Genomic DNA, 24,298 nt, shown 5'->3' on the forward strand with positions numbered 1-24,298 from the left:
TCTGTATTGTCTCATCGTAGATGGATGGAGCATACGTCTTCCTAAGTGTTGACTCATCCGGGATTGTATGTTGAGTATATTTTTCAAGGAATTCCCTGAAGACCTTATTCTTTAGTTTGTAGAGAGGAATATCAGCAGAGATGAGAGAACGGCACAGGTCGATGTTAAACTCAGATCTTACATTCGATGTTGTTGGTTGTGTTAAAAACAATTGTCTCTGCTTGGAATTTAGTTGTTTGTTGGCCTGATGTTTACTAGTTGTAATGTGTTGTTGCACCAGGAACTTTTGTGTAGATGATACTGCACACTGACACAAATTACAAAATAATATTTTATTGTCAGTTGATAAACCATCTTCTTTAAATTCTGAAATGTAACTTGTTAGTTTTGATTTTAAATTGACTGAATGACGTACTTTTGGCATATTTACCGTCTTTATAGTATGATTTACAAAACTGAACCTATGTGTACTCTGACTGGCATTTAACTGTTGAGCTGCACAACTGAAGTCTGTTAAAAATTTTAAATTAAATTAATACAGTTTTGTAACTTACTTTCCCATTGTTGATAGGACTGCTAATTTTCAAATAACTCTGATGTTAAAGGGATTACTGAACATGTGTTTAAATCTCTATTGTTGAAATGTATTTTTAAAAGTTAATGGAATTTTGTTTTGTTTTATTGTTAAACCTAATATAATATGGACTGTTTTATATGAAATATGGAAAATATATGGAAATTAACGAAAATATGTACTAAACTCTAAAATATGGAAAAATATGGAAAATAAAAGTAGGATTTTTCAACCCTACACATTGTGAAACATAAAGATAATGCAAAATATAAATTATATTAGCTTTATAAGTAAATATGTATTTACATATAAATCCTTTCCCTGGTGATTATACTGCACTTAATCCAATCATTTACACTAAGTTACACTTTATGGCAAATTGTAAGTGTGGAAATTTTCGCCTAAGCGTTTGACCACAAATTGTTTGTGAAATCTAATACTTTTTAAAGATATACTAAAATCAGCAAAAACTACACTCTCATTTGCTTCACACGAACTGTCAGCACAAAATTCCAAAACTCAGTTGCCTCGGGTCGATTCGGAGTGAAAAATCTCCGCATTGCTGGGAAGAATATAGATTACATTAGCTGCAGCTCGCGACTCGTCACGTGTCAATCAATAGCACTGACAGAGAGACCTAACCCGTGAGAACCATTGAATCAGCATTTTTCACCCCTGATCACTGATCACAAATATATGAGATCAGGGCTTTCACGTATGAATCATTAGACTACTCAGTCATGCACCCATGCCTCTTCTAAAACTAAGAAGTGCATGACTTCAGTTGAATGTTTTAACTTTAAAGAAAGAAAAAAATGGAAGAATATAAAAGTCAGCAGAAAAGTCACTACGTGTTTTTTTACAAAATTTGTCTCCGAGATTGATTCAAAATTCCCTAGATTTAGCGACTTATCGCTAAATATGGCAACACTGACGACGTGTTTTCATCACATTTTCGGAGAAATTTGTCGGTTATAACGTCCAAGGTTGATTTCTGTTTGTAACGTATTTGGGGATTACTGACAACAATGTAACACTTATTTTCAAACACTTGTTTTCAGTTAGATTGTAGACTTCAAATCAGTATGTTTGTTAAACAGTCAAGGTAAGCATCGCTGGGAAAATGTCGCAAAAGAAAAGAAATACAATTGGCTGTAAATTCATCCCAAATACCTTCGTTTCTTGTATACCCGACGGATAATTTTCTCAGACAGTAATGACTTTAATGACAAAACCCAGTGGTACCACTATCATTTTGCAATACGCGAGATAGCAAATCACTTTCTATCTATCCATCTACCAAAAAGCGTATATATAAGGTATACAAAAGCTCAATAAACCAAATCTAACCCGTCACTGATCCTCAACTTGCGGCATGTAACCTTCACACAAAGCAGGCCACTTCTTAGATAGCCACTCGTCTGTTCACCTTTAAATTTCAGTGTCTTATCTGGGGTCACATTGTAAACGAAGCCAGTTTCCTCTGCGTTGAATATATCATCTGTGTTCGAAAAGAGACTGTATTAATTCTCTATGGCCTTCCGAATTTTAGAAATCTTTGAGTGTGATACACCCAATTCCTTCGCGATGATGTTTGTTTCCCCAGTTTCCTAATCGCCATATTATGTGCGACTGTTCATTAACCATGTAAGTGTGCAGCCTAAATTTACAGATACGAAATTTTTAGCAAAAGAACAAAAACAGAAGACAAAAACCTGGTTTGTGTGACTATCCGTTTTAACGACTGTAAACTGGCGGTCCCTTCGGAATCGTTATAACTGGTTTCGACTGTATATTTGAAATAATGCTATATAATAGGAAGAAATTATAAATAATAAGTTTAGGCCTAATATGCATTCATGATATTATTATTTCTGTCTATGTGAGTCTCATTTCTATTACATGTTATATTACAGCGCGCTAAAAGTGGGGCACTGGGCACGGCCGATAGTATTTGTTTTAGTGTGCAGTATGATTATTTAGTCCTGACAGTCGCCGACAATGTGCGCTTGGGTTAGGCGAGTCCATTAAGTTACGCCAAGGGGTGTTCAGGTTAGTCAGTCGCTTGCAGTCAGAGCGATCAGATGTCACGCATGCGGTATAGCGTTTCTTTACCGACCGCTCGCCCTTATCTCTACCCCAGAACTCTCCCCACTACTCCTATTACTTCCCCTCTTTCAAGTCGCTGAGCTGTCAGGACTAAATAATCGGTCTGTACTTGTGTTTTTGTCTACTTCTAGATTCACTGCAAACTAAATTATTGCTATTGTGGAGAAAACTAATGACGTCCTTGGTGTTAGTATCTTTTTTAAGCCTCCTGAGAATGTGCAAGTTAATGATTGAGATAGCGTTCACTGCTGTCAAGTAACGGTTATCACGTCTGACCGTGAAATTCTGGCTGTGACAAGTTACCTGGTGAAGGTTTATTCAAAGGTTTTCCCTCAACCAGTCGAAGCAGAATTGCTGGCTAACTTTTGACATCGGACCTCGGATTCATTTCGCCATGATAATTACACATCACCTCTATCATCATCATAATCATCACCATCATCATCATCATCATCATCTCCGTTTCTTTCCTAGGTTTCAGGGTTTTCCCGATGTACAATCGACTGTGGATAGTCGCCGAATTTGGACTCTGTGGATGTGCGGTCATTCGTTGTTTGTGGTAGCGCTATACACCGTGGATTCTACACTTGACTCATGGTAACTCATGGGACCGGGGTTGAGAGACCACGGTGAGGACGACTGGAAAAATAAAGGGATCATATAGGCTTCAGGGGATTTCGGAAGCGGCGCTCAGTGGGATCTGCTTGGGGGGGGGCCTTAGAGCATGCACACCATTCCATTCATGTATTACAATGGGCCCTGCGTGTGAGAACAATCTCATCCATACTCTGAAGGGGAATTAATAGATAGATTCATAGCAATGATGACGAAAGCCAATTAGCAGACGTAAATAAACTATCTGGAAATCAGTTGAGAGTATTGAGACTTGAGAATATCTCAGCTTGAAGAAATTTATTCGGAAAAATTTCCGGATAACTTTTGGGATCTTTTTGTGATCTTTTCTGTTCTCTTGTCTAATTTCATTCTTTGTTTTCGCTCTGTGTGTTAGTTATGCTTTCTCCAATGAGGCAGTACCGTTAGTAGGAAAGCTGAAAGAGTGTATTTATAAATAAATAGGCATTTGAAGGTTTTCTGCACCAAAATTGATTTTGAAAGCAATGAAACGAGAATTCAGTCAGCGATTACATAATGGATTTCTGCACAAAACGATACGAAAAACAGTATGAACCTAAACTACATTTTGCGTATTTTGGTCGATAGGGAATTTCTGAAATAAACAATTCAATTATTCAATTTTCATAGGCTGTTTATTGAAATATTGCATTACATGGAATGAACTTGTTTTTATATTCCATTGTGTTGTTTATTCATACATTTATTTCCAATTAACTAGTTTTTAGTACTTTCTCAGATTGAGTATCAATTAGAAAGAAACAATATCTCAACAATTGAAAGTGACTTTAGTCTTAGAAATGACTTTTGCTGAGGTACATTAAAATTCTGTAAATGTCGCTCTACCCAGGTGGGTTTGACACACCTGATCTGAGACAAGGCCGACTTACTGCGGTTCAACTCCAAAAATATCTTTGTATGCCCTACATGTTAACTTGTTTTTTTACCTAATATTAATTCCCAAGCCCAATTTACTATTTCCCTATAGTTTTCCGAGCCATAAGTTCCATGTTTGAAATGTTAGAGTAAAACTATTCCATTAGAAGTTGGACATAAATAGGAACACAATAGAACTAATAACCCACTTTATTATTGTACGTTTAACATAAACTACAAAGACCAAAGACAGAAAGATGCAAAAAAGATGACATGCTTTACAAAGAAAAGCAAATACAAGGGTCTATGTGGAGAGTGTTTAGCGTCTGAGTGAATTGCAGTTGATGATGCCGGTGAAATGAATCCGGGGTCCAGGACCGGAAGTTACCCAGCATTTGCTCGTATGAAGAGTGTAAATTAGAGATTATCTATAAGTGATACACCTATTTACAGTGTCGTACGTCATAATGTTTGTGTTGTGAAGAAGACCGTAGATATTGAAATGCTATGTGGAAGATACAGAGACTACAGAGGCAGGTTTAATTTTCAAAGCCCTACAGTCCAAAACAAGATGGACATGCCACATGCTACGTTCGGCTCGTTGTTACAATAGAATCTCTTATTAGTTTTATTTCACGGTATATTCCTGGCCTGTTTGCCTTTAAAATATATATGATAATTCATTGCCGTGTGCAAATAATTAAATTTTTATCGAGTCTCATTTTCCATTATTAAATTATTGTCCAACTGACTTTGGCTGATCACATTACGATTTCTCATTTCCTGTAGCCTACATATGTAGGCTGTACAATTGAAGATTAAAAAAACAAAGAACCATAGTTCAAAAAACATAAATTTTCAGGAGAAACAAAAAACTATCTGGCATGGGTGTTGTTGACACTTCAAGTATAAATTTCATCATGCCATTTCTTAAGGTGCTGTAGAAACGTTGACAAACTGAAATTCCGTCATTTCCCATAACTATCGTCCATTCAAATTTTGTACTCCATAACGTAGTACCTTGTTTACTTATATTTTTGATACACTATAGTTTGAAGTCAAGTCACTGCAGCTATCTACGAACGGTCTATGTTACTTCCACAATGTTATTTGAATGGTTGTATCGTGGATCATAGTTGTGTTCCAGGATCAAAGTTATGGAAAATGTACATGTACATGTAGGTTACTGTAGTCAATGGTTGTTCTAAGAAAAAATACTGTGTTGTGGCTGAAGTGTGTCTCTCCTTTAGTTTTCTTTTTTCTTTATTATATCTTCTTTCTCCTCCTTTCGTTGCTTACGTTTCTTCGATTGGGTTACTTCTGCCCCTAAAGATGACTCCATAACTAATAGAACAATTCAAATGCTAAAGTATTTTTCACTGAGGTGGATTTTGCCGCGTACTTAAGAAGCAGTACTACCAGTCTACTGCAGTTTAAAATTGTATGGATAAATATTTCATGATGATATGAATGGAATACTAACATCCTGGCTGGACAATGGCTGTTTTCATAAAAAAGAAGACTTTGGACCATGATTGTTTTATGAAAACCACTGAAAATTTTCATTCCTATAACATAGGCCTATGGCGTTTTCCCCTCTAACAACTAATTCTGTAGATGGTCGCTACAATACGCTCACCATGTGCTTAATATCTCAAATTTGCCTTTTTTGGACTATGGTCTTTTTTTTTTTTCAAAAAAAATTCTTCAAGTTCCCTCTGCTCAATTGTTTCGGTTAGAAAAAACAAAATGGCACTAACCTATCTATGAAGATAAGATCGTGAGGATGAAGCCTGTATTTATTTCCGAAACGTTGTATTCAGTGAGGGAAGTGGAAAAAAACCAGTGGCGGTATGCTATCCCAAGATTTTCCCCTGGCATACCCCTCTATTACAACATACACATGCATGATGTATACAATAAATTGCTTCTTGCAGTCAGTAACTCGAATCTTTGAAGCTTACGCAACACATTACATTTCTTAATAAAATAATTCCAAGTTACTTCAGTTATTTACTAGATCATTTTACAATGTCCATTGAGACATCGTTAAAATAATGTTAAAGATTCAGAGTGTCTTACTTAATTATTAATAAAAAGTGCAACAACAACAAAAACGGCACAGTCACTTAATTGCAACAATGGCCACCGCAAGCTACAGACTACAGCCTTCCATACTTGAAATACTAACGTTGTAAGCATTCTAGGGGTTGACTTATCAAATAAACGTGTCTAAATACACGTTGAATACAGCTCTAGACTGTTGTGGTTAGATTTACGAAGCAAACAGGTAGTACTCTTTGCTGTGACGAAATACATAAACAAATTTTTACCGATCACATTTTTTCAGTGATGGTTTGTCATTTTTCACTAACGTGATGTTTTCTGGCCATAGAAACCAGTGGCGCTATTCCATATAGTGAATTGCAAGAGTTGGATTCTTTTCCAAGTCTCGAGTTGTTGTATTCAGTTGTTTGGACTAGAAGAGTAGTCTACATGTAGACTACCACGAAGATAGAATCTGTAAGAAATCACTTTATTATATTAAAGGAATGAATCTTAATTGGAGTTCCAAAATCCGAAATTTACACATAATATATAATTATTTGAATTTTAAAATTTTTGCTGAAAATAGGTTCCGTAATAAATAAATAAATAAATAAATAAATAAATAAATAAATAAATAAATAAATAAATAAATAAATAAATAAATAAATAAATAAATAAATAAATGAATAAGTAAGTAAATAAGTAAATAATTAAGTAAATAAATAAATCAGTAAATCAGTAAATAAGTAAACAAATAAGTAAATAAATAAATAAGTAAATACATAAATCAAACAATCAATCAATCAATGGTATCAATCAAATAAATATATATAAGAATCTATAACTTTGGTCTTTATACCCAAACTACATCAGTTATCCTTCCTTCACCAATTGCTAGTGACAATAAGGAAGGGACACAACGTAGAAGTACTCAGATGATATGTAACCTCAATCTGCTTGTGGTTCGGTCTTCGTGGCGAAACTTTCAACCAAATCCGTCAAGTAGTTCTCTGATCGATACAGTGCGGTGGACAGGCTAGCATTACAAATGTGCTGTTCATGTAACAATGTAAAGTACACCGCACTCCATGATTAGCTTGGCTTTCACATTATACAGAACTTAGGCACACTAATTCTCTCTTCTTTCCACCTTTTCTCATATATATTTGTTAGTTCATTCATGAATTCATATATAAATGTTTCCTATTGCATTTTTTACTGTTATTTCTTTTTCAGTGCTCAGTATATCCTTCTTATCCGTATTTAATCTTGTTCTGTTCCACATATGGGAAATGTCTCCGTCTTTACACATCTACACACATAGTGTATATAGCTACATATTTATTTCATTAATATTAAATTCGTGTCTTCGTTCTTCATTCATCATTTGAAGGGTTCAAAGCCATAGTGGACCAAGCGCCATTTATTAAAAACGGAGAAAGCAGGGTTAAAGTTAAGTGAATACCATACTTTAATGAAGATTGACATATAATTTAGCTTTAATGTGTATACTTTATATTACTTGCTATATGTTTCCATACTGTAATAACTTCATTTTAATCCTTGTTTCCTACGGTTTTAGTAAATGGGGCTTGGCCCAAAATGGTTCTGAACTCTTCATTTCTTTGTTATATTAATTAATTAATTAATTAATTAATTCGCTTATTACAACCATTCATTAAAAATTTATACTGGTTCTTAAAAAGCAACGTTTAATTGCAGTTTAAAATTTAATGAGGAGATTTTGGAAAAAAAAAAAGTGCTAGAACGTGTGGAACCTTGTGTTTAGAAATAAATATTTTTATCGAAACATACAATTCTGCGACTTATGTCTTCAAGATCACTTCTAAATGATATCCTATAACATTTAGAATATCATGTGAAAGAGCACATTTTTTACCTCTATGCAATGAAGGTCACCCCACCAGATTATCTCCTGGCTTAGTTGCCCTGTGAATAATGCCTTAATGATATAACTAATGAATGAGGTTCAAACATGTAGATACATGCCCACGAGGATAGAACCTGCAAGAAATCATTTTAATATGTTGGTGGAATGAATCCCAATAATTCATAAAATTCAATGACATTCTTCAATCACCTATGATTAGAATAGATATAAATTTGCTCATTTTCTGTTAAGATGTGTTAGGTTTATTTAATCGACAATATAACACAACGGTTAAAACGTGTATAAAATAGTTATTTATGTATCAAGCATTCGAAAAATAAGGCTTTAGCGGACGAATATGGGTTTTGAGTACGTGGTGCATATAAGTTAAATAGTTTTTAGTAAAAGCTCTCTAAATTATATGAAATAAAATTAAGTAGAAGTAAATACTCGTATAAATATAAATACAAATATAAAAGGCATAGTCCGTCAATGTTCATATTCTCACTGCCATCTGATAATGGAACAATGTTGGCATATTAAAGCCCTGTTGAAGTTGATATGATGATTGTCACTGCCATGCCGTCTGGAGCCGAATCTCGTATAGGCTACGTGTGAATATGGATATAGGGGGCGGTGCATATTCTGAGCGTTCGTTTCTAAACAACAATACATATGAATAGTTTATTTATGAAAGGCTTTGTCATATTTTTGTGAAAATATGAATGATAATCCCGAGAAAATTTCAATTCCAGCCAGAAACAATGAATCGGAGCTGCTAACAGCAAAATCTAGACCGCAGTACGAGGAGGAATATATTGTATTCAAACACTGGTGCAGGGAAAGCGGTGTTTCTGTTGTGAACGAAGATGTGATACCGAAAATAGAAAATGCTTGAAATTTGCTAAAAATTGCCATTTTAACTTACATGTTGCGAAATAAGTTTTTCATTTTTGTTAAGGGTTTCTGATAATCATAACGAAACATTGTAGGGCTTTGTTTATTATTATAAGATGAATTATTTTGTTTAAAACATTGACAAAGTTTCTGATAAACATAATGAAACAATGTTGGGTTTTATTTATTATTATAAGCAGAGGTGTTTTGCTTAAAACATTGTAAAAGTTTCTGATAAACATAATGAAACAATGTTGCGTTTTATTTATTATTATAAGATGAACTGTTTTGTTTAAAACATTGACAAAGTTTCTGATAAACATAATGAAACAATGTTGGGTTTTATTTATTATTATAAGCAGAGGTGTTTTGCTTAAAACATTGTAAAAGTTTCTGATAAACATAATGAAACAATGTTGCGTTTTATTTATTATTATAAGATGAACTGTTTTGTTTAAAACATTGACAAAGTTTCTGATAAACATAATGAAACAATGTTGGGTTTTATTTATTATTATAAGCAGAGGTGTTTTGCTTAAAACATTGTAAAAGTTTCTGATAAACATAATGAAACAATGTTGGGTTTTATTTATTATTATAAGATGAACTGTTTTGTTTAAAACATTAACAAAATTTCTGATAAACATAATGAAACAATGTTGGGTTTTATTTATTATTATAAGATGAACTGTTTTGTTTAAAACATTGACAAAATTTCTGATAAACATAATGAAACAATGTTGGGTTTTATTTATTATTATAAGATGAACTGTTTTGTTTAAAACATTGACAAAGTTTCTGATAAACATAATGAAACAATGTTGGGTTTTATTTATTATTATAAGCAGAGGTGTTTTGCTTAAAACATTGTAAAAGTTTCTGATAAACATAATGAAACAATGTTGTGTTTTATTTATTATTATAAGATGAACTGTTTTGTTTAAAACATTGACAAAATTTCTGATAAACATAATGAAACAATGTTGGGTTTTATTTATTGTTATAAAATGAACTGTTTTGTTTAAAACTTTGGCAAAGTTTCTTATAAACATACCTAATGAAACAATGTTGGATTTTATTTGTTGTTATATGATGAAGTATTTTGTTTAACACCCTGTTAAAGTTGGCATGACGATTTTTACTGCCGTTGGAATCCGAATTTCGTATAGGCTAGTACGAATACAGATTTAGAGGCGCTGCGTTGAATTTTGTTTCAAACGTCGCTAAAGGTTACCATGACGACTTTAGCGGGCAGCTAAAGTTCAATTTTTTGGACTGATAACAGTTCGAAAGCAGCTATTGTAGAGAGCATGTACTACAAAACAAATCATTACCATAGTAACCATAAGCATAATGCTTTTCCATACAAACAAATAACCTGGTTGGCAAGTTGGTATAGCGCTGGCCTTCTATGCCTTCTATGCCCAAGGTTGCGGGTTCGATCCCGGGCCAGGTCGATGGCATTTAAGTGTGCTTAAATGTGACAGGCTCATGTCAGTAGATTTACTGGCATGTAAAAGAACTCCTGCGGGACAAAATTCCGGCACATCCGGAGACGCTGATATAACCTCTGCAGTTGCGAGCGTCGTTAAATAAAAAGTAATTTTAAAAATTTTACAAACAAATAAAGTATTTCATAGCTACAAAAAGTGTGTTCTTCCAGAAAGTATTAAAAATACCAAAAATACATCATTTATAAATGTGTAGATTATGTCATATCTCGTACAGCAATAGTCACAAAAATATTTTGTTTTCATTAAAATATTCCCTTGTAGATAACAAGGTTTAACATGACTGAGATTTTTGTTAAATATCCTCTAATTTAATTTAAATTCTAATCATAAATTACTTTTCAGTAGCAATAATTCGTTACTCCTGGAAAACAGTGTAGTATATTCTTTCGTTCACTCACTCCGTTTATTCGTTCATTTCATTGCACGCTTATTGATTTCTACATTTATTCACTCACTAATTCTTTGCTATTACGATCGTATACTTATTCATTGGTCTAGTGATCATCCATTTACTTCAATCTCCAATTTCTTCTCTCATTGAGTTATTCGTTATTTCCTATTGACTTCGTTCATAATTTTTATTATTCATTTGTTTATTCATCACTTTCAGTGTTTGAATTTTCTTTTAGCTCATTCAATTATCCATTCAATGACTTGAATAATCGTTTGTTCCCTTTGTTCATTTGCTCTTTCGTTCATGTTTTTCAGTTCTCACTTGTTTTACATTCCCAACAGACCAAAATATTCTGAGGTTTAAAATACATCCTGTCCCGCTTAGAGGAATCGAGAAATAAATGCTCACCACTTAAAATCAGATAACGATATCGTTGAGATTTACATCTGACAAGATAGAGAAACTGTCAAAGTTTACGCAACAAAGTCTGAAAACAGCTATATTCGTAACTTTCGTTTGTTTGTTGCTAAAACAAGCCTGGCGCCATTTTGTAGGAGAACACGCCATGGTAAACATGTGGACACCACAACAGAATGTTCAGTGTTTGCTATGGCTAGAAGAAGAAAAATCTGTTACGCGAGTACAATGCCGTGTTCGTCGTACATGGATAGGTGGATCGGAAGACGAGCACCCATTGCCTGGCCAATCAGGTCACTCAGTCTGACTCCCTTGGACTTTTTTTTCTGAGGCTATGTGAAGGATGCTGTATACCAAAGAGTCAGAGCTAACACTTCGGAAGAACTGAGACAACACATCACAAATGCAGCTGCGGTAGTGACTCCACAAATGCTACAGAACACTTGGTGGGAGGTTGAATACCGTTCAGATGTCTGCACGGCAACTCACGGCGCACACATTGAGTTGCATTCAGCATTCTCCGAAATTCGGGAAGTTTTTACATCAAGTTATGTAAAAAGTTATGTTAATAAGCAAATATTTACACTTGAAATTATCACTTATTTCTCATTCCCTCTAAGCGGGACATAGTGTATCGACCCTGAGATTGCCACGGAAATAGGCTACTTAGTTTCAGTATCCCTTATATAAAAAACGTAGTTTTGTCCATGCAGTCTCTCTGTCTGTTTGTCTGTCCATCTGTTCTTCCGTATACAGTGGTTTTTCCTGAGCTAATGATATTTCAACTTAGAAATACCGACATCTTTCTCCTCACTATATATGGGTGACATCACTTGTGATTTGACCGTCACATAAATATTCAACTCCCTTTCACCGCTACTATTTGAATTACTCTTTTCTACCTTGTATTTCCTTGTTCTCTAACAATTAGTATTTTCCTTTTCTCCTTATATTGCAGTTACTCGTCCTGTATTCCCTTTGTTCTTCTTGTCATCCACATTTGACGTAGAACTACTTCTTTCTCCAAACTAGGTGTGGGAAGTAATTGTTAATTTATTATCACTCAAGCTGGGACATCTAGGACGTTTGTCGTTAAGTTACGTGCACCCAAACTATAGCATAGCAAGTAGAGAGAGCGGGGAAGGTCAGTGTACAGACTCTGTACGCTGTTCTACAGAGTAAACAACAGAGAATAAGGTGTGCACTCACATGACAAATAAACTGTAGCTCAGGTCACGTCATCATTACTGGGTTGTCGAGTCTGTTGCAGTAAACAATACCTACACTATGTTTTGATTACGTCTTCAACCCTTTTATAATGTGTAGCAGAGGAGCTCCAGGAGCTATTTCACTGAATTTAGTAAACCGACTTGGTGCCTTAAAAATATTTCTTTGTTATTCGATATGAAACTGTTCACATCACTGTAGCAGGAGCGAAGTACTTCGGCTATTCGATGTAGCCCATGGACTAGGATAACTTTAGGTTAAAGTAGCTGAAGTTTCTTATCTGCTTTTAACATGTAGCATCCGTGATGAAAATAACGACATTATCGTTTCTTATTTTCTCTATCCATAAGAGTGGCATAGGCGTTTGAAAAACTTTGATTATATTTAAATGATCTATTTTCTCACAAATTTCAGAGATTAATAAAGTTTTATTGGGTTTGTCTGGTGAAATAATGCCCGTAACAACGTTGCAAAAAAATCGTCCAGCGGCGTCTGTGCTTTCATAGATGGAAATCCATATTTTACTATCTCCTATACTTAGTCGTATGCGAGACATAATATCATAATAGCATTTAGGTATATAGAATTTCCGTGAAGTTGATTGACTAGGGAGTTCCCTTTTCACGTATTTTCGCATGAATCTTTTAAAGTGTATATTTTCAACGTTATTTATTGGTATATTTACACATACCACATTTTACATAAATCGTGAAAAAATCTTTTTGTGTGGTAAGTTACACATTGAATTCTAACTTATATGCGATTCTTGTCCTTCTTCCTCAGTTGAAACTCTCATCTGTGCTTTACGTTTTTTTTTTTTTTTTTTTTTTTTTTTTTTTTTTTTTTTTTTTTTTTTTTTCGTATTACAATGTTGTTACGAATTTACGTTTCGTATCTTTAATTTCTGTGCTACATAAATTTCATAGGATATTTACCCCACTTACTGCGAAATATTGTGTGCCTAATTTCTCCATCAACTTGTTTACTGTTGATGTATTTGATGATTCTGCTATTATAAATATTATAATTACGTTACGTAAGATAGATAATACAACCCTGGAGGTCTGTCCATTACACAGCGTAAATGTGTTCTGTTACCTGAGTCGCATGCCTGTAAGCAACCACTCCCCCACCCCTCCATACTATTTACCTTCGACAAACATCGCAATTCAGTTAACTTGATATCGTCCTGCAGTCCTAGATTATCACATAGAAATGAAATGTCCAACATTGTTCTCCATGCATCTCTTTTGTTTCTTTATTGTTCCTTCTTTTCTCCTTGTGCTGCCATTATTATCTTTGTATTTTCCTTGTCCTATCCCCCTTGTCTTCCTCGTTTTCCCCTTGTTCTCCTTGTTATTCCTTGCTTTTTTGTCTTCCTATTTTTTTCCTAGCTTTTCTTTTGTTCTCATTTTGTTCCCCTCATTTTTTATTTTTTTCTTTCCCTTATTTCCATTGTGTTTCCCTCCATTGTTATCCTTATCTCCCTCTTATTGTCATTGTCTTCGCCTTGTTCTCATTTATTTCACTTTGTTCTCCTTGTCTTTGATATGTTTTCCTTATATTTCCTTTTTTTCTCTTCCCGTTATAATTGTATTCTCCTTGTTTAATTTCCTACACCAAGCACACGTAGTTCGACGTAAAGATTGACAGTATGGTAAAGATATGCGCTTGTCGACACATATATCTACGTAAAGTTATGCAGCATAATAAATACTATGTAACTACCTGTCGATGGTTCTTGTTTATATTCTATATCTATCGTTTCTACAAACGATGACAACTAAGTCTAATTGGATAAAAGAATTAGAAAATAATGTAGCAAGTTAGGATTAAATTGGTTATGGCAAGAAATTGGTGAAATTAATATAAATTTGATAGGTAAAATTATAATGGAGATGAGTAACGAGAAAGTGAGACAGGAAATGCTCAACGCTTTAAATCGTTTAAAATCATTAATACATTACAGATAAATGAAAATCATATGGTGACAGGAAGAATACACAAAAGTTAACAACAGGGAGGAAAGGATGGGACTAGTGTGGTGAAGACTGAGAATTTGGACGTTAAAAAATAGAAGAGGAGACCTAGAAAAAAATACATGTCCTTTATATAATCAAAAAGAAGACATGTTACACATTCTACTATGTTGCTCAGAAATGAAGGAACATGCAAATTTTTTATCCAAGGGTACTCTGGATACTTTTGGAAAGCTCTTAATGAGTATTATTAAAAAATAAAAGTGTATATTGGGCGTTCCATTTAAAATAAGAGTTACTTCCTGTTAAATCGGAAGTAGAAAAAACTCGGTAATACTATTATTGAGTTCTCAGTATAGGTATAGTTATCCCCACACACCAAGTTTCACGTCACAACCACATGCTTCAAAAGTTATTTAGGTGGTGCGGGACTTTTAACTAACCCTGTATAGTAATAGCTATTATAGTAATATATAGTTAAAGGTAGTTTCCTGGAAAACAGAAATTAAGGAATGATATACAATTGGACATTTAAATTTATCAGTGAATGACGCATATAAATACACTTTTGTCTGTAAAATAAATGTATCTTTATTAGAAATAAAAAATAAACCACGGCGTTAAACTACAGTTTTCTTAACACGGTTTTCTTCGTGATTCTCTTTATTCCAAGCAGAGCGAGTTACATAAAACTTAAACCTTTTAATGAGTTAAAACTTGCTTACGGAATTGGATGAAAACTCCAAATTGGAATATATAGCAGTAATGAATATGAGACACTGAGAAGATAAAGTTGATCATAGCCAAATTTAAGAAAATTTTGCCATTCATTGTATGCTTATTGAAAAATTAAGACTTCTAGTCCAGGGCAGGGCATTTATTTTGATAAATCTTAGTGGATTACAAATATCTTGTTATAAACAGAATGATATTAGGAAAATAGTTTAGTATGCGCCATCTTCTAAAAGTCTGTCATAAATAATAAAGTTTGAAACAACCGGCCCTCTTTTCAACGAGAATGGTAAACATAGTCAAACAAGGCCTAAACTTTGTGTAGATGATGTACTACAAGGTTTAGTCTACGCTTCACAAAAATTGTTGCGCAATTTAATCCAGTAGACAGCATACTCTTATCACACGATAGGACAGTAAAGAAAGAGGTTATAAGTTCGTACAGAGTACATGCAGTGCAATGATTAAACAAACCAAGAAAGGAAAAGTCACTGCTTTACTGACTATGGTTTCAGGCTCTTCTTAGGTCAAGTCTAGAAAATCTGTGTTTAACACGGTTTTTCGATGAGGCATGATTGGACTTGACAAATTTGTCAACTCTCAAAACAGCAGATACTGGGCTAACGAAAAATCCTGTGTTATCTATCAAACCACTCTTCAGTAAGATAAGGTTTGGATCTGGCCAAAAAACAATGACGACGAGACAGAGAAGACAGGTCTACTGTTGCATAATTTCGAAGTACTCGTGGCCACCAAGATCACCTCTAACTTCTCCGGATTTTCGTTCTTTGAAGACAGAGTTTAAACTATCGTTCAATGTAAGATACTGATCACAGAGAAAACATCAGACATTAAGTGGACAACGCTGACGATCATACACTTCAATGAACTTCACAAGATGTAGCGAGATGCCTAACATTTATCGTATTCAGTTGAATATAGGAAACACTTGCAATCTTATATGAAAGGAGATAAAGTGTTTTCTCCCACAGTTACAATGTGATTGAAAAATATTCAGGGTTAGTTTTGACGTATAAGACTTTTTCCCGTACCGAATATGGACACCCGTTCCGGAATACGTGGTGAAACGAGAAACTGCACAATTTTAAAAGCTTACTGTAACACTATTATCCAAAACCAAGCAAAAATATTATCAGTTGTTAAGTCATGAAACACTGTAACTATAGTTGGATTACGCACAATGATACAATCTCCTCTCGCTGCAATCATGAATGTGCCGATGTTGCGTACACAATTAGCCATGTCGCGAAGCCTCTTTCAGTAATATCTCGGAATCGAAAGTAACTACTGGCCTATGCGACGACTCGTTTGATTCGTAGACACGAGTTGTGAGATATTAAAGTGACAGTGGACACGAATGATACCACAGTTAAAAATTTGTTTGAAACTAAACTAATTTCGGAATATCGCTTCATATATGAATGAAATATATTGAATACCCTTTATTAACTACTTCTATTATCACAGACCAATATTCCTCATTTCTACACCGAAAATATAAAATATTCAAACCAACACAATTGTAGTTTCATTCCTGAAACTGGGTGACATATTATACGTGCTGGTGTATCTCTGACACAGCGCAGAATTTTTTTGTTAAGCATTTGTAATTAATTGAAATGTTGAAGATTTATATCGATCTCCGCATGTAATAAACTGGTAAATGAAATAAATACCTATTAACGATGAAAAAATTTGTCTAGGTGAAAATTATCATTATTATTATTATTATTATTATTATTATTATTATTATTATTATTATTATTATTATCGTAAAAATCATTATTAGTGTATTTATTTTGCAATTTTCTAAGCTTCTACATTGAATGCTACAATATGCTGGAAGTAAAACGCAGAACGGGGCAAAGAGTGATCTTTTTCCTGGAATTTACTGTACGTTGTACGCATAAATCCATTTTTACTCATGGATGAACTAATGGAACAATGTCATAAATAAATGTCACAGATGTTTATGGTGTGTATTAAAATCCGAAATAGGTGAAACTGAATTTCAACAGTTAGATACAAGTTTTAAAAATGATAGCTGGATGGATGGATGGATGGATGGAGAGTCTTCGTAAGCTTTAGAATAAATGACAGGTTAGATTTGGTTTAAGTTTGTGGTTTGTTTAGGCTTTAACCAAACAAAATCCTAAACAAACCAAACCTAACCTGTCATTGATTCTAGATCTTACAAAAACTCCCTTTCTACCTACCTACATTTGCTTAAACTAGTTTTTAGAGTTGAAACTGTTTTGGCGGATTTTGGGTTTCAACGATGTCATATACATGCAGCCATGTTATGTTAATTTAAAAAAGATAGTTATATATGTCAATTTAAATCCTATCAACTATAAATAAAATCAAATGTGTTAGTATCAACATTTTAGAAAATGATATTTTTGTCTAATCTATAAAATGAAAATCATCATTGACATCTTGGATTAGGCCAGTTGATCTGTCCGACTCCTTAAATCATATCATGCCATCTTTTCGACGGTTGTCCCTGCATCCTTCTTTCTTTAGGTTGTAGAGAAGCACGGTTTTTGTTATTCTGTCTTCTGACTTATGTTGGTAATATATGATTTTTCAAAATAATTATTGCTGTACTGTTGAATTATGTGTGTAATGCTCTAGATATTTAATTGTTGTATAATAACCTTATCCTATTCGTTATGTGATCTCTTAATAGGTGTCTTACCACAGAACGAAATTATTCAATTCTGCAGATTCTCTTCTTCTTAAATGACCTGTTGTAATTGCACAGTTATCACTGCCAGACAGGAGTAACGGAAGGGCTATGAATTTGTATCAGGCATATCTTCACCTTCTTATCTAAAAGACGATAACTTGCTGTACAAATCTGGAGACATAAAAGATGGATACGTTCTTGAATATGTGCCAAAAACCACTTTTACAACTTAAGCTGAAAGGTTGGTTATTTCGTGATAACCTTGGTAATTTCGTGATATTGCATTGATAATTTCGTGAGAGGTAGAAGAATTGTGGAAAAATTCATTAAAGTCAAATGAAATTATCATTTATTGTTACAAGACTTCAAGCATAGTAATTCTGTCTAATATTCATAGCAAGAAAACATAGAAATACATATTAACACATAATAAGAATGAAATCAAAGTAAAAATTGAAATTGAAAAGGGATCTTCTCTGCCTTGAAAGGGTGAACACTTTTATTACGGACTTTACTATAGCCTATATTACTAGGGTAACTCCAAAAGTAATGCATAACGTTTATTTAAAAATTATATTTTTATCCTACAGCTTTGCTATTTTCATAGAATGTAGATGCATCCTTAAGGAACAAAATGTCACTTTTCCACATAATCCCTGTCCCTTTCAACTGCCTTACGTAACCTAGGAACAAGGGCCTGTAGACCAGCACGGTAAAAGTCTGAACCAACACGTCTGAGCCACTTTTTAGCAGCGTGCAAAAGAGAGTCATCTTCTAACCTCGTTCCGCGAAGGGATCCTTCAGTTTACCAAAGAGATGGTAATCGCACGGTACCAGTTCAGGACTGTAAGGGGGATGTTTCAGTGTTGTCTATCCGAATTTTCTGATCTGGTCTGTGGTCTTCTGACTGACATATGGCTGTGCGTTGTCGTGCAATAGCAGAACATCCTGCTTCTCCCGATGTCGTCGAACACGACTCAGTCGAGCTTGAAGTTTCTTGAGAGTTGCCACATACGTGTCAGAATTAATGGTGGTTCCGTGTGGCATAATATCCACAAGCAAGAGTCCTTCTGAATGGAAAAACACAGTAGCCATAACGTTTCCTGCCGAAGGTGTACTTTTGAATTTCTAATCTTTGGTGAATTTGCATGATGCCACTCCATTATCTGCCTCTGTCTCTGGTCCAAAATGGTGGAGCCATGTTCCATCTTCTGTCACAATTCTTGCAAGTAAGTCATCTAGCACTTATCATTGACACTTACCATGATAACAAATCAAACAGAAGCTACACTGAACCCATTGCGTCTCTCTTTTCTTCTTTGTTGTCACACCTTGTCTTCAGATTTCTAAAATTCCTATTATAATACAATTTTTAAAATAGTATAAAATGTAACGCTTAATGCTCAACAAAATTTCGCCTCAAACAGCTAAGATTTCTATCAGTAAAGCTAAGCCTATATGGCGACTACAGATGTATCTAAAATTCCAAAAACATTTCCTAAAATTTCATGAAGATACAATAAATCTTGGTACCAAATATCATATGCTTACCTTTATTAATAAGCCTGTAATGCAATTACAAACATTCACAAAAATTGTACGCCTGAGAAGTCGACGCAAACTTGCTCTCTCCAAACATAAAAGCTCATTGAAGCAAATACAATAGTCACACAGAGCGTAGCTGTATGTTTCTGGAAACTGGACAAAATATGCAATCTCTTGGCGGAAATTTGGATCTCGTAACACTATTGGTTAGTTCACAAAAGAGCAAAGAAAAAGTATCACGAAATAACCACTGCCACGAAATTACCAATGTTTACCCTACTTCACGTCACAGAGCAACCTTCGTTTAGTTTACATTCCAATGCTTGTATTACGATGCAAGCTACTCAGAAGTCTAATTCACAGTGTGACGTTTTCAAACTAATGATATGGGATCCATGTTCATATCGCACTTCCAGTAATATAGTATCGTAACTAAGAAATTTCGATCTGTGAAGACACACTATTTTCTAGTAAAACACTTTGTAAAATATTTTAATAAATATGTACCAAAACAATTGATAATTGACTATTTTATTATTAGAATTTCACACCTCCAAGCAGTAAAGCAGTGTTGAAAAAATTTAACAAAATTAATATGTGATTTTCGACATGCGACAGTAGTTTATTAGGAGTGCGATATGACACTTTATGCTCAAAATGGCCTATAGAACTGATTCCTAAATCACAGGTCACTAGTCGTGAATTATCCTGTATATAATCATGGTGAAGACAAGTAGCATCGGTCGCTTCTCCATTTGCCAGGTGTCGATTGATGAAATCGTATATTTCAAAGAGAATGACAAACTCTGATGAAACTTCTGCAAGAGGTATACAAATAGACTAGATAATTCCATTCAAGATATCATCGTTCAGGGAGTTTGTCTACAGTACGCAAACTCCTGGTCAAGTTGTCGCAAAGTCGTTCAGTGGTGGTTTGTCTTCTTCTACCTTCAGTGTACAAAGATTACTAATGTTCTAGAACTACCATCGCAGAAGGCTTATCCTGGTGGAAAGGTTACAATAAATAAGAAGAAACTGGAGGACTTACAGAAACGTTAGGAATGCTCTCGAGTTTATGAACATTTCTACGATGACATAGGCTACTGTAGTCGCCGGCTACAGAAGCTGATTTTCATAATGTAGAGTCAGGATAAAGAATGTGAATAGGAAATCTGCCAAAAATAATTGTCAATATTAAATTTAATTTTAACAACAAAATGTCCATTCTTTCATTTTATTTCTTTTCTTAAACAATTTTTTTTTCTGTTTTAAGTTGAAACTTGTGTGGCGTAGTTATACGAAGAGAAACAGCTATTTTCCTTTAGTTCTCTAAAATAAATGTACTTAAAATCCTTGTCAATAAATATGATTAATTGGAAAATCACTGTATTGCACAATTTTCATATGTGCAGATTTTAAAAATAATTTTTAGAGGCCGAAAAAATAGCATAATAATTTCGACAACACCATAGCAGTGTTTAAAAAGTGATTCTTTTATATTCGTCACTTTTTTATGACCCAAAAATATTTCCTCGCGAAGTAATATAGTTTGATTGGTATTCACAAAATATTATGAACTGGAAATAGTGAGTTTATGAAGTAAACGGTACAATTGAACGGATGATTGTACATGGCATTGAAGAATTTATACTTTATGACAGTAGAAGTAAATGTTAGTGTAGGAAATAATTACTTAAAGAAAGAATGGAAAATGCTGTCCTCGTTGAAGTAGTACAGCTTAATTGGTTTCCACAAAATATTGTGAATTGAAAGTACGGTTCAATTGAACAGATGAATGTACATATCATTAAGGAATTTAGACTTTATGACAGTAGAAGTAGTAAATAGCAGATAGATAGATTCATTGAGCAATATTACTGTATACACACAGATGTACTATATTATCAGAATTTTCTCTTAAATCTAATGCACGGGTCTTCTGACCATACGTGCTGTGTAAAACAATTCCTACTTTGTAGGTTTCATCCCCCTCACTTCTGATTAGATCCAACCACTCTCAAAACGAACACACAGATTAAAATTAAAATGGCACAAACAAAACACACTATGTAATACATATATCCTAAGTAATGTTAGAGTAGGAAACGATTGCTTAAATAAATAATGGAAAATGCTGGAACTTGCACGATTAAACAAACAGGCATACATGATAAAGATAATATATTTCTGCTCTTGGTGATAACTCACTCACTCACTCGCTCACTCAGTCACTCGCTCACTCACTCACTCACTGTATGGTTGTACAATCCTTGTAGAGCCTTGTGTCCCTCACAAGTGACAGAAAATCTTGTCTACATGATTAAAGCGGGAGAAATATATATAATTTCTATCCTGGTATGATTAATGTCAAATGCTTTGCCAACATTCTACATCGTCCAGCACGGGAATCAGAAATCAGTTTCCTGGTGCTAGTGTTATAATTTCACCCGTTAAAAAGACATGCGACTCGCGACAGGATTATTTGGCTGCGCATGCGCGGATTTGGTTAATAAAAACCTAAACTTACCGAATCTAACCTTTGTATATGCAAGATGTGTAACCAGATCACGAAGAGAACTTTTTGATTTGATCTGGAATGTACACGCGAAAATAAATTCAGGAAACCATCACGCTGGCTCTGCATGAGAGGTCCGCGCATGCGCCACAGCCAAACTGTTCCTGTGGCGAGCCTCTCCTTTTTGAAGGGATTTTTCGAAGCACCTATTCGCATTCAGTTGTGTAGGGAGATGGTGCTAGAAACACCCCTTGCACAAGAATCTGCACTACCGCCTTAAGGTACGTACCTGTTCTTGGTAGCAGCTCTATAATATGTCGAACACCACGATAAAATGAAGGAGATACAGGTACAAGGTACTTTCGAATCCAGACTGAAAGCCCTTGAGTTTAACAGATATCGTCTCCCTGACATGCTTCGAAACTCACTTGCGGCATTTAACAGCTACAATTTGACGTTTAGGGCCCCTTGCCACTGAAAGTTGCTATAGAAGCCATCGCCATGATACAGATGTCTAAGAACGATATACTTGTTCAGCGGGAATTGCGTCTGCTACTGAATTATCAAATATTCTTCTGATGAACCCAGGGTATGAAAAGGTGAAAGAGGTGTTTGCAGTTATCCTGGGGGAGCAGTTCACAGGCGAATTACCTTGGGGGCCAGGAGCACTGACGGTAATGAAATAAGCCTACAAAAATGTGGTAAGAGACAATACAAAGAGTTACACGCCAGATGTCAACACTGCCAAAATAAGAACTGGCTATGTTTTCTGTGTCTACGTGAATAGTAGTGTCATTGGAATGAATCAAAAAATATATTTTTCTAATTAAAATACTATAATAAGATAAAATATGTGTGCCAATATGTGAATTATTTTCAGTTAGATACTGTGTTATCTGAGTTACATTATATGAGAATTAATAAATTATAAGGGTAAACTGTAAGTAATGTCGTTAATTTCAGAGAGTTATTCTTCGAGATATTTTAAACCAGAAATTTTAATACAATTTTTCTGTTTTTGCTTCCTTTTCGAGGTAAAAATTGTTTTATATGAAATATTTCATAGCGTGAATTTGGAGAAGCAATTGATTAAATTCCCAATATGCTCAGTCAATTTAATAGGACAGTGTATTATAATAATAATAATAATAATAATAATAATAATAATAATAATAATAATAATAATACATTATTGAAAGAATTTCAGTTTTGTCCTTTAAATTTTTGTCTTTTAAATTTGCAAAAATTTGGTCCGAACAACAGAAATAGTAACAATAGTGGCAGAAACAACAATACTAATGATAATAATAATAATAATAATAATAATAATAATAATAATAATAATAATAATAGTAATAATAATAATAATAATAATAATAATAATAATAATAAATTATTGAAAGAATTTCAGTTTTGTCCTTTAAATTTTTATCCTTTAAATTTGCAAAAATTTGATCCGAGCAACAGCAATAACAACAATAGTGGCAGAAACAACAACAATAATAATAATAATAATAATAATAATAATAATAATAATAATAATAATAATAATAATAATAATAATAATAATAATAATAAGGAAAATAGTAGCAGAAATTATAAGTGGAAGATCTCTTTTTCTATTAAAAGCTTCCTTTGCCATTGCTATCCTCCTTTTGACTTCCTGGCAGTAGTTCATGTTACTGCTTATAGTACACCCCAAGTATCAGAATCTGTCCACTAGGTCTACTGTCTCATTTAGAATTCACAAGTTTTCCTTCTTTGCTTTTCTTCCTGTGATCATGGTCTTGGTCTTATTGGCATTTATCTTCATTCAATGCTGCTCACGGCTGTCATTTAGCTCCAGTAGCATATCTCTCAGTATCATCTCCTCTTCTGCTAACAACGCGATATCATCAGCAAATCTCATCCACTTTATTCTTCTTCCTCCTACTATCACTCCCCCATATTCTGAAAACAGTTCTTCACTAAATCCTCAAGTGGATGTTGGACAGGGTAGGTGATAAAGGGAATCATTGTCGTACTCCTCTCCCTATTTCACTTTCTTCTGACATCTCTTCTCCTATCCCGACTTTGACTCGTTGTTTCATATAAAAGTTACTGAATAGCCTCCTCTCTTTCCAATCCACGCCATTTTTCTTCAGGATCCCCATCAGTTTATTTCAATCCACTGTGTCGAAAGCATTTCTTAGATCCACAAATACTGCATACACTTCTTTATTCTTCTCTAGGT

Source organism: Periplaneta americana, chromosome 5 (genome assembly GCF_040183065.1).
Source record: "Periplaneta americana isolate PAMFEO1 chromosome 5, P.americana_PAMFEO1_priV1, whole genome shotgun sequence".
Lineage (NCBI taxonomy): Eukaryota > Metazoa > Arthropoda > Insecta > Blattodea > Blattidae > Periplaneta > Periplaneta americana.